This window comes from Choloepus didactylus (genome assembly GCF_015220235.1).
Source record: "Choloepus didactylus isolate mChoDid1 chromosome 11 unlocalized genomic scaffold, mChoDid1.pri SUPER_11_unloc2, whole genome shotgun sequence".
Classification (NCBI taxonomy): Eukaryota; Metazoa; Chordata; class Mammalia; order Pilosa; family Megalonychidae; genus Choloepus; species Choloepus didactylus.
In genome coordinates this window covers 2,896,327-2,908,640 of record NW_023637579.1, presented here as the reverse complement: position 1 = coordinate 2,908,640, position 12,314 = coordinate 2,896,327, and the positions used below count along the sequence as shown (strand labels likewise).

General features: G+C 36.0%; 1 protein-coding gene across 5 annotated transcripts in view; it reads right to left on the bottom strand.

Moving 5' to 3' along the window:
• LOC119524586 (zinc finger protein 596-like) overlaps nucleotides 1–12,314 on the bottom strand; it is a 1,058,357-nt gene that overhangs the window by 363,685 nt on the left and 682,358 nt on the right. The gene's annotated exons all lie outside the window — the stretch shown is intronic.

Here is a 12,314-nt window from a genome sequence, read left to right as displayed (position 1 = left end):
ATGTTGCTTCCCTTGTATGCGGTGAATGGCTTTTCTCTTGCTGCTTTCAGAACTCACTCCTTCTCTTCAGCATTTGACAATCTGATCAGAATATGTTTCAGACTGAGTTTATTTGGATTTATTCTCTTTGGAGTTCAATTGGACATCTATTATTTGCATATTTATTTCATTTAGAAGGGTTGGGAAATTTTCCCCAACAATTTCTTTGAATACTCTTCCTAGTCCTTTACCCTTCCCTTCCCCTTCTAGAAAACCAATGATTCTTATATTTGTGTGTTTCATGTTGTCTATCATATCCCTGAGATCTATTTCAAATTTTTTCAAATTTTTTCACCATTCATTCTTTTGTGCTTTCACTTTCCAACCTGCTTTCTTTGAGGTTGATTTTTCACTCCTCTACTTCTTCTAATCTTGTGCTATGTGTTTCCAGAATCTTTTCAATTTGATCAACATATCCTTTTATTTCCAAAGTTCCTCTTTTATAAAATTTACTCCTGCAAATTCTTCTTTATGCTCTTCTAGGGTCTTCTTGATGTCCTTTATATACTGAGGTATGATATTGGTGTTTGTGATTACTTCTTTGATTAAATGCTCCAAGTTCTGTGTCTCCTCTTGTTTTTTAATTGGGGGGTTTGGGTTATCCATTCTTCTGGTTTGTGCATATGCTTTAAAATTTTCTATTTTTTTAGCCTCTTGGCATTTTCTTGTCTTGATAGGGTTCTTTTAGGATATATAGACTTATTTGAATGCTTATCTATAATTTGACAGAGTTACAGTTTGTTGGAGTGCATTTTCCCTGAGCTATCAGCTGATGGTGCTCCTGAGCCACCTCTTACCCTCAAGCCATTTCTCCTCAACTTTGTCTATGCACTTAGTGGGGGTCTAAAACATGTGCAAATCCTATCAATTTTCCATGAGCCATTGGTACCACCAGCCCTGCGGGTGGAAGTCATGTCCTATGCAGTTTGACAGGCAGACTGCTTCAGGACCCAGTGATCACTGCCTTTTCCATGGGTTGCAGGTGGCATACTCTGGCTGCAGACCTGCACACCTCCCCCTCCAGTTCAAATGCCCCACAGTCCCTCTCTACAGGGTGCCCACATGTCCTGGCAGTTCCATACAGCACCCCTGCCCCTAGGCTGTGTACTTCACAAGCTCCCACTGAGAAAAGATGGATAATTTTGCAAGCTCACCAAATCCCATTTTCCCTTAAGGAGGCTTTCAGTCCTGGTGCTGTGAAGGGGTTTCTTGAGCCAGCTGCAAAGATGGCTGCACATGGTGTGGAAAATTACCCACTTTTGCTCTCCTCTGCCTGCTGAAATGGCCTATCTCTGGCATAGTAGTTTTTCACTATGGGATGCTTGGCTACATCTCATATCCCCACTCTTCTGGTGTTGTTTGGGGATGAACACTCACCTGCTTCTCTGTGACTCTGCTCTGGCATGCCTCCTCACTCCCAGGTGGCTTTGTGGGGTGAACCCTCTCTCCTGCTTGTCTGCAGATTGACTCTGGCACAGCTCCTGGAACCAGGAGGCTAATTTATAGAATGAAAGAATGGAACATTGTTATAAGTTTTCTTTAGAAATTCCTTCTGGTAGTGTGGCTTGGAGCCACTAACTTAGAGAAGAATAATGCTGTGTTCATTATATATTCATAGCACATTCACTAGTCCTGCTCTTATATTCTTTTTCTTAGTAGTCCTGTGATTATTGTTCTGCTTAGCATCTGCAATCCCATGGATGTTTGGGATTTCCCAACTATTAGCCATGGTGGGAAGGCCCTAGAAGGGATGAAATTACAGACACTTGCCTTCATAGACTCCCTTGCAGCTGGTGCCTGGTCAAGTGATGTACATTCCACTAATAAGATTCAGCCTTAGAAGCAGTGTGGGGAAACAGTGGGCTGGCATTTGGAGATGGACTATTCTTTAAAAAAAAAAAAGCCTGGGAGTGGCTGCAGATACAATAGGGAGAGCCATGCTGTGAAGCACGGTGGGAGCAGACTGGGCTAATGCCTTGGTGTCTGGCATGCAGGATGATACTTCCCACACCTGCTGCTGACTGTCTCAAGACCAGAGGAAAAGAGGGAGCCAAAAGGAGAAAAAACTGCATTCCTTGCAGCCATCTCCCCAGTGGGTGGGGGATGCTCCTGCCCACGGCCAGGCCCACAGCCTAGAGCCATGCCAAGAAACCCAGTGTGATGGGGAATCTTTCCCCCAGCACTACACACAAGCCACAATATCAGCCATGGACAGTGGCCTTTAATACACCCATGGCTGATTGTCCTGGAGCTGGGAGGGCAGAGCTGTGTGAAAAGGGGGAAGTTAATGCATCCCATTCAACCATCTTTGAAGTGGGCTGGGAGCACCCCTGCATGGCACAGTGACACAGGGCTTCCCTGGTGGGCTGGCACACACTAGTGACATGGCATGGCCCTACCTAAGCACAGGTCCTGGAAGAGCACAGCTGAGAAGGGGGAACTGCTCAGAAATCCCAGGGACCCTATGCAAATACCAAGGACTTGTGGGTCAGTGGCAGAGACAGTCAGTATAAAGACTGAAATGAAGGCTTAGGCCCCTGCAATAGCCTTAAATCTCTGGGAACACCTGGGAGGTTTGATTATTAAAGCTGCTCTGCCTGCCTAACCACCCAGACACACACCCCACATTCAGGGCAGACAACAGCAGCAACACAACCAAACTTGTTGCACCAATTGGACCCCACAAAAAAAAGACCCCCATACACCACAAAGACAAAGTGGGGGATAACTGACTTGAGGGAATAGGTGACTCATGGATGTCATCTGCTGGTTAGTTAGAGAAAGTGTATGCCACCAAGCTGCATACACTTGTCAAATTAGGGATCAAGTAAAGCAAATGCCAAGAGGCCAAAAACAACAGAAAATCTTAAAACATATGATAAAACCAGACAATATGGAGAACCCAAACCAAAACACCCAAATCAAAAGATCGAAAGACACACAGTACTTGGCACAATTAATCAAAGAATTACAGACAGGCAACAAGAGCATGGCTCAGGATATAAAGGACATGAAGAAGAGCATGGCACAGGATATAAAGGACATAAAGAAGACACTAGAAGAGCATAAAGGAGAAATTGCAAGAGTAAATAATAAAATAGAAGATCTTATGGAAATAAAAGAAACTGTTGACCAAATTAAAAAGACTCTGGATACTCATAATACAAGATTAGAGGAAGTTGAACAACTCATCCTCCTTGAGGACCACAGAACAGAAAATGAAAGAACAAAAGAAAGAATGGGGAAAAAAAATGAAATGGATCTCAGGGATATGATAAATAAAATAAAATATCCAAATTTAAGACTCATTGGTGTCCCAGAAGGGGAAGAGAAGGGTAAAGTTCTAGAAGAAGTATTCAAAGAAATTGTTGGGGAAAACTTCCCAAACCTTCAACACAATATAAATACACAAAGCATAAATGCCCAGCAAACTCCAAATAGAATAAATCCTAATAAACCCACTCAAAGACATATTCTGATCAGACTGTCAGATACTGAAGCCAGAAACATAAGTTCAAATATTGCAGGGTTTCACTGATAGGAACTAATTATAATATGTAAACTCATAGACAAGAAATATAAGGTACTAAGATACAAGATGAGGCTAAAGAATGGGGAGTGGTGGCTTAGTATGAGCAGAATGTTCAACTGGGATGAACTTAAACATTTGGAAAAGAACAGAGGTGTCGGCAGCAAGATGTGAGAAAAATTAACAGTGCTGAATGGTGTGTGAAAGTGGTGGAAAGGGGAAGCTCAGAGTCATATATGTCACCAGAAGGAAAGTTGGAGGTCAAAAGATGGGAATGTATAAAACTGAATTCTATGGTGGGCAATGTCCATGATTAACTGTACAAATACTAGAAATGTCTTCCATGAACCAGAACAAATGTATGACAATACAACTAGAAGTTAATATTAGAGGGGCATATAGGGAAAAAACATATACTTATTGCAAACTATATATTACAGTTAGTAGTATTTCACTATTCTTTCATAAACAGTAACAAATGTACTATACCAATTAGTATGAGTCAACAATGGAGGGGGGTTCATTAGGGATATGGGAGGATTTGAGTTCCCTTTTCTTTCTTTTTCTTTTTTTTTCTTTCATCTTTCACTTTTTTCTTGTCTGGAGTAATAAAAAGTTTCTAAAAATTGAACAAACATTAAGTATGGTGATGGATGCACAGCTGTTTGAGGGTACCAGGGGCAACTGATTGTACACTTTGGATCTTTGGATAATTGTATGGTATGTGAACAATCTCAATAAAATTAAAAAAAAAAAAAAAAAAGATTTCCTTTTGAAAAAGAAAGTTGAAGACCAGATGGCTTCAATGTTGAATTCCACTAAATATTCAAAGCAGAATTACCAACCACCCTACTCAAATTCTTCCAAAAATTTGAAAAGGAGATAACATTCCCTAACTTTTCCATGACGCTAGATTTACTCTGATGCCAAAGTCAGAAAAAGACAGCATAGAGAAAGAAACTTTGAGACCAATTTTCTTATGAATACAAACACAAAGTCTTCAAAAAAAATTGGTAAACCAAATTCAGCAGCATATTAAAAGGATTATTCACCACAAAAATAGAGGATTTATCCCAGGAATACACTGGTGGCACAACATAAGAAAACCAAACAATGTAATATACTACATTAATAGAATGATGGAGGAAAAAACAAAAGATCATCTCAATTGTCTCAGAAAAGGCATTTGGAAAAAAACTAAGACCCTTTCATGATAAAGATATGTAACAAATTGGATTATAAAGGAACTTACTCAACACATTTAATGGCAGTTATGAAAAACCAACAGACAGCATCGTACACAATGATGTAAAACTGACAATTTTCCCACTAATATTGGGTATAAGACAAGAAAGCCTGTTTTCGCCTCTACTTTTCAAATTTGTACAAGAAGTTCAAGCCAAAGAAATTAGAAAAATAAAAGAAATACAAGTCATCCACTGAAATGGAAATGTAAAACTAGGTCTATTGACAGATGACATAATCCTTTATAGAGAAAATCCCAAAGAATCGAAAGGAAAACTATTAGTTCTAATAAAACGATGCAGAAAATTTGTGAGAAACATCATAAACATAAAATATTAGTTTATGTGTTTTATTTTATTTATTCCAATACACCATGGACTACTGTGTATTTGTAGGAAGGAATGAAGTGTGATGCATGCAATGACATGGATGAATCTTGAGGACATTATGCCAAGTGAAATAAGCCAGAAACAAAAGGGCAAATATTGTATAGTCTCACTACTATGAACTAATTATATTGAGCAAATGCAGGTTAAATTTGAGAGCACAGGTTATTGGGAGATAGAAAAAGTAGAGATTGAGTGGGCAATTGGTGCTTAAGGAACACAGAATGTTCAGTAAGGTCAATTGTAAAGGATTGGAAATGGATCATACAATATTGTGTGACAGTAGCACAATACTGGAAGAATAAGTAACAAAGCTGAGTGTGAGTATAGTTAAAAAAGAAGTATAGGGTCATGTATGTCACCAGAAGGAAAACTAGAGGCTAAAATTGGGACTTCATAACTTCATGAAAATTAGAGTGGATGATGATGGTGGTTAATTGTACAAATATAATTTTCCTACATGAAGTAGAACAAATGTATGTGACTAGTTCAAGGTGTTAATAGGGTGGTATATGGGAAAATACAATTAATGCAAATTAAGGGTCATAGCTAACAGTGACATTGTAATATTCTTTCATTAATTGTAACAAAGGCAGTATACTGAATCTAATTGTTAATAATAGAAACATATAAGGGGTATGGAATTTTTGTTTGTTCTTCAAAAGAAATGAGAATGTTTTCATATTGATGGTGGTAGTGAATGCATAACTGTGTGATTTTTCCAAAAGCCACTGATTGTATGCTTAGGATGGATTGTACAGTGTGGGAATACAACTGTTTATATAAAGAGAAAATATATCAGTTGAGTTTTATCAGCTTTTTTTATGTTTGCAAGTGCTATCCTAAGAAACCAGTCATCATTTCATTGAATTAGCAGAGTAGTTTTGTAAATGGGAGAAGATGACAGGTAGGTTTCAAAATAATATCCTCTGAGACCCATCATACAGAACTTGAGGATTCTCTTTTAAACCTTATTTTAGAAACCTAGACTACAGGTGCCAATGTGAGAAGGAGAAAACCGTCCACAGACACCCAGAGGACTTTTCTAACTCACGGATGAGACACAGAGAGAATCCTCTCTGTGCATGGTGATTCACTGATTTAGACCCAAGGTCCCAGGGCACCCCTGCTGTCTTCAGTACTTGACTTCTGTGGACTCCCAATATCCCAAACTGAACTCCCTAATTTTGTGTAAGTCAATTCTGTATGTCTTCCTGCCATCTTCCACTAACCAGTCCTGACTACAATCCTCTCCAGCACCATTTTCTGTATCTTTTGACCATATATGAATACTTTACTTTTAGAAAAAGCTAAAAAACTTTTAAATTGCAATTAAATTTTAATTAATAAATGACTTCAAAATAAACAAACATTGATCTCTTCAAGCATTTTCCATCTCCACCCCCTCACCACCAAGACTGCTCAGAGCTTGTGTTCTCCACAACAAACTGCAAACAAAATGCAGGTTGTCTTCCAGTCTCTACATTGTTTGGATAGGCCTTCTATCAAGATTAATTCCAAATATTTTCATTTTAAATAGATATATTTCAAAACAATTCAAACCTATGGGCACTTTCCTAAATTTCACCACTTCTTTGGAGCAAATAATACACTATTTTGGCATTTCAACAAATGCAATTTGAAGAATGCCTAAAACTAACCCCATTTAACTACATCAAAGAATTTCAGACTTTGAGATATTTAGGTTAGTGTCTCTAGTCACTTTCTGGTTTGGGTTTATACTCTACGTAAGCATGTCATATAAATCATCCTTTATTTGCAGCCTGGGACTTACTGCATTAAACAATTCACCCCCATACTCATTCTCATGACATAGACCAATTAAATCGTTGGGTTAGTTTTGGAAAGATGGCATGGTGTGTGAGATGGCCTGATCAAATTCTAGGGACAATAACACACAGAAAGAAAGCAGTTATTTACAGGTCACATGTTCAACCCAATGTAAAAGTTTCACAAACTATGTAGGGGCAGATCAGGATTTTGTGTTATCCATAAAGCAGTAATTGTTCAATACCTGAAATGGCATGAAGACATGTTTCTTATTTCTTAAAGAATATGTCATTTAGATAGCATATAAATGAACATAAATCTTGAAGACACTACCTGTTCCAGGCTTGCTATCAAAGGCATTCCTATCTGAGACTAACAATTGAGAAACAAAGCTTGAGAGAACCCATTCTTAGCAGAGTTGCCTTGCTAGAATTACTAAAAGAAATCCTCCAGCTTCAAAGAACATATCAGACAGCAACTTAAATTCACTGGAAGAAAGGAAGAGCAATAAAAATGGTAACTATGTGGGTAAATATGAAAGATGACAAACAATTTTTTTCTCTCAATTTCTTTAAAAGACATAAGATTTCAAGATTAGCCTGAAGTAGACTGAATAAAAGAAAATTAATATTGAAATCCCAGAGCAACCATTAAGAAACTAAAAATTATGTAAGTAAGAAATCAACAGAGGGCTTGAAATGGTAAACCAGAACAAAATATTTGTTTAACACAAAAGAAGGCAGACAGGAAGAAAGAGGAACAAACACACATGCACACAGACACACACACACCCATGAGATAGAGGGAAAAAACAACAAATGGAAACCATAACTGAACCAATTTATCACAATTACATTGAATATAAATAGACTCCCACTCCAATCAAAATGCAAATATTGTCAGAATAGACAAATAAGTAAGGTCTGACTATCTGTTGTATATGACACCCTAGATTCAATAACATAAATAAATTGAAAGTAAAAGGATAGAAAAAGATATGCAATGCAAACACTAACTATTATAGCTGGGGAAACCATAGTCAATACCAGAAAGTTGACTTTTTTTTTTTACTTTTGTTATTGTGAAATATAAAATATATACAGAAAAGTGATAACATTCAAAGTACAACTTAACAAGTAGCTGTAGAGCGAATTTCAAAGAGTGTTATGGGCTACAATTCCACTATATCAGTTATTTCCTTCTAGTTATTCTAATACCCTAGAATCTAAAAAACAATTATATAAAAATTCAGTGGTCATTATCCTTTGTTAAATCCTCTCTTGTCTGTTGCTACTCCTCCCTCTCATTTCATCAGCATCTTAATCCTCAGAGATATCAAAGTTGACATTAAGGCAAGAAATATTCCTAGTGACAAAGAGGGAAACTCATAATGATAAAATGGGTGATTCATCAGGAATACATAACAATTACAAATGCATGCATCTAACCATGGAGCCCCTTCATCATAAAGCAAAAACTGACAGAATTGGAAAGAGAAATAAACAATGCAAGAATTGCAGAGATTTTAATATCTCACTCTAATAACTGATAAAAACTAGACAGAAATTCAGCAGGGAGATAGAAGATACAAAAAAACACTATCAACCAACTTGATTTACCAACATGTACAGAACATGTTACTCAGCAGAAGGCATTTATTTTTTTAACACACCTGGAACACTAACAAGACAGACTAATGCTAAGCCAAGAAATGCTTTCAATAAATTTTAAAATATTTGAGTATGGTCTCTAAATGCAGTTGAATCAACTTAGAAATCAATAACAGAAAGGAATTAGGGAAATCCCCAAATGTTTGGAAATTAAACAACATATATCTATATAACCTACCAGTCAACAAAGAAATCACATGGGCAATTAGAAATTATCTTGTACTTAGTGGGAACAAAAACAAAACAGCATAAACTGATGAAATGCAGCCAAAGCAGTATTGAGAGGGAAATTAGAATGAAGTCTCATAAGAGTAATCTAAGATTTCACCTTAAGAACTAGAAAAATAATAGCAAACTATCACCAAACAGGTAGAAGGAAGGAATTCATAATGAGCAGAGATGAATCAATGACATACAAAAGAGAAAGGTAACAGAGAAAATGAAATCAAAAGTGCTCTTTGAAAAAAATCAAAGAAATTAAGTGTTAGGCTAGATGATGCAAGGGGAGAAAAAAGAGAGAGAAAAGACAAACTTCACAAAAATCAGGAATGAGAGGATGGGAATAACACTAATAACCCAAGAGAAATTAAAAGGATGATAATATTATGGATAACTATATGCCAACAAACTAGAAAACTTATATGAAATAGCCAAATTCCTAGAAAAATATAAATCACCAAAAGTATCACAAGAAGAAAGAGACACAAGTAAAGGTGTTGAATGAGTAATTAAAAATATTCCTACAAGCAAAAGCCTAAGGCCAGATAGCTTTATTGGTGAATGTAGTCAAATATTTAAAGAAGAAATTATACCATGCCCACATAAACACTTTCAGAGGGAACACTTCCAACTCATTCTTTGAAGCCATTATTATCCTGACAACAAAGCCAGGAAAGACATCACAAGAAAAAATATTACAAACCAATAACCTCATGAACACAGGTACAAAGAAGGTCTTTAAGAAAATATTAGGAAAACAAATTTAGCAACATATAAAAAGGATGACAAAACATGACTGAGTGGGATTTATCCCAGGAATGCACAGTTCATTTAATATCTGAAAACAAATTAATGTAATGCACCAGATTAACAAACAAAGGAAGAAACACCATGTGATCATCTCAATAGGTGCAGAAAAGATATTTGACAAATTCAACATCCACCCATGACAATAAACAACAATGATGACATAGCAGCCAATATTTATTAAGTAGTAACCCCATGCCACTCTCTGCAAGTGCTTTTTTTTTTTAGGTGAATTACCTGAAAATCTCACAGGTAAAAAAAAAAATGGCAATTATGACTTGAACCTAGACCTGTCTGATACCAGAGCCCTTGATTTTAAATGCTGCATTCCACTGAAAGAGCAAGGTGTTTTCAGAGTGAAGTTTTGTTCAAGTCCCCAGAATTCATTCCTGACAAAGTCAGACACAATTTATAAACTGAAAGACTTTATCCATAGTTTCCAGCTCATTAGGTTTCTACCAAAAACAGTGTTGATGGGATCAGGGATAGGAAAATAGGAATATACTGAGAAATTGTCCTAATAGAAAAGGGTACATGGAAAATTCTTCTCATGAACTGGGCAGCCTTAACGTATGTCCTTGAACAACATTACAAAATCTAAAAGTTCTAAACTTACAACCAAATTATTCCTAATTTGGAAGTAACTGTGTCTGCAGTACTTTTTATGGCCCCCATACAATGTAAGGCTGTAATAGAAATGACAATGTTCGCTTTATTCTGAATCCATTCCTTAACTGGCTTCTCTTCCTCCAGTGATGAGGCAGATTCCATAAACCTGGGACCTGGACTCTCACTTTTTTTTCCTGCTTGCTTACATCCTGGCTGACTCAATCCCATTTTAAGCTTTCATTTTAACAGTTACCTCCAGAAGCTTTCCCTATGTATTTCTGCATCACTTGTACTTTAGTTTTATCATGGAACTCATTACACTATACTGTAAATGCTAGACCACACCTTGCTGAGCTTTGTATCTCCAGCATGCATTCCACAACCAAGCACAGAGCAGGCAGTACATAGTGAATTGATGAATAAATAAATGCATTTGAGACTATTGCTTTATAGTCTTAAAAATGTACAGGGTTTAGATGATCTATATAAAACCCCAGGTGTTTTCAGTTTTTGTTAATTAAAACAATTGCCTTGTTCATAAGAAAATGTAAGCAAATGTCCAATATGTAAGAGATTGAAGTGAAGCTGCTCTAGAGGAAAGGCAGGTTGCCAGGGAGGGGCACCTCATCTTTGTAGATGAGCCCCACAAAGAGCCATTGAAAATCCCAGGAGTTCACAGAACACAGTTTCAAAACCACAGCTTTGATCTATTGCAGAAGAAAGACAGACAGCTAATAAAAATGAATACAGGAAAGATATATTATATGTTTTACACTTTCCATGCTGGTTGTTGTGTTGCTTTTTCTTTTATAATGTCTTTGAGAGCCTCCTGACTTGGGATGTGTTGACTTAAAAAAACTAAAATAAAATAGGAAAACCATCATGGGTAGGAAGAATCCTTAAAATTACAAACTAGGGTTCTTCTCATTTCATTTTTTCTTTTACTCACTTTCCAAAGGGTGAAAATGTCTTCTCTGAATAAGACCAACTTGGATCAAATTGGAAAATACTGAAGCTCTTTTGAAATCCCATTGTACATAAAGCCTTATAAATAAAAATTATATGAAAACTGACCAAAACTTTGGAGAAAACAAAAAAGAGAGAGGAGGAGTATAAAATGATTTTCAGTTTAAGAGGCTCTGAATATGGCGTCTATCTATTACAAACATGAATTATAAAGAACCAGAGAAAAATGGCTGTATACACTTAAAATTGTGCTCAAATGTCTAAAGGTTTTTTGCTTTAAAATTTAAAAATCTTTGTTATATAGAAAAATCAATAAAATGAAGTAATTGTGTCAAGAAATTCAATTTGGAGAATACTTACACAGAGTCACATTTAGTTTATTTTATAGTAAATAGATAAAATAATAAGTGGGCAGACTTCATCCCAGAATTTGATTTAAAAAGTAGCATTTAATAGCTCAAATAGTTCATTATTAGATTGTTTCATTTTATATCAAGTCATTGAAGTATAAGCAAAAAATGTACTCACATCATCTGCAATGCCAAAGATTTTAGATGTCAAATATTTGACTACAATAGTTCCAAATAACCAAAACATCCCTAAATAACCTACAAAAGAAAAATAAAACAACAAAAAATATCTTGATATGTCCTATAGATATTCCATAGATGTAGCCTAGAAAGAAAAAAATAAATGCTTTAATCAAGCATGAAGAAAAACCTCTATATCTAGAGAAAATGTAAAAAAAATGCACCTTAAATTAATATAAAGAGTATTGCTCCAAAATTAAGAGGTGGTTACTAAAAAGAAAAATATACATACTTGGTATTATTCTCAAGTTAATAGATCTTGTAGATTCATAGAGTAATTGCAGTTAGATTCTCCTTTCTCTAACAGTTTCTTACCCATGAATGCACAGACCTTAACATGGATAAAAAGAAATAAAACTGAATTCTTTAACTTCCTACCCAATATTAATCTTCCCTTGCTTCATGAAAAGGGCAATTTGACACACTAAAATTGAGCCTTAATATGTTACAAAACTGTTAGACC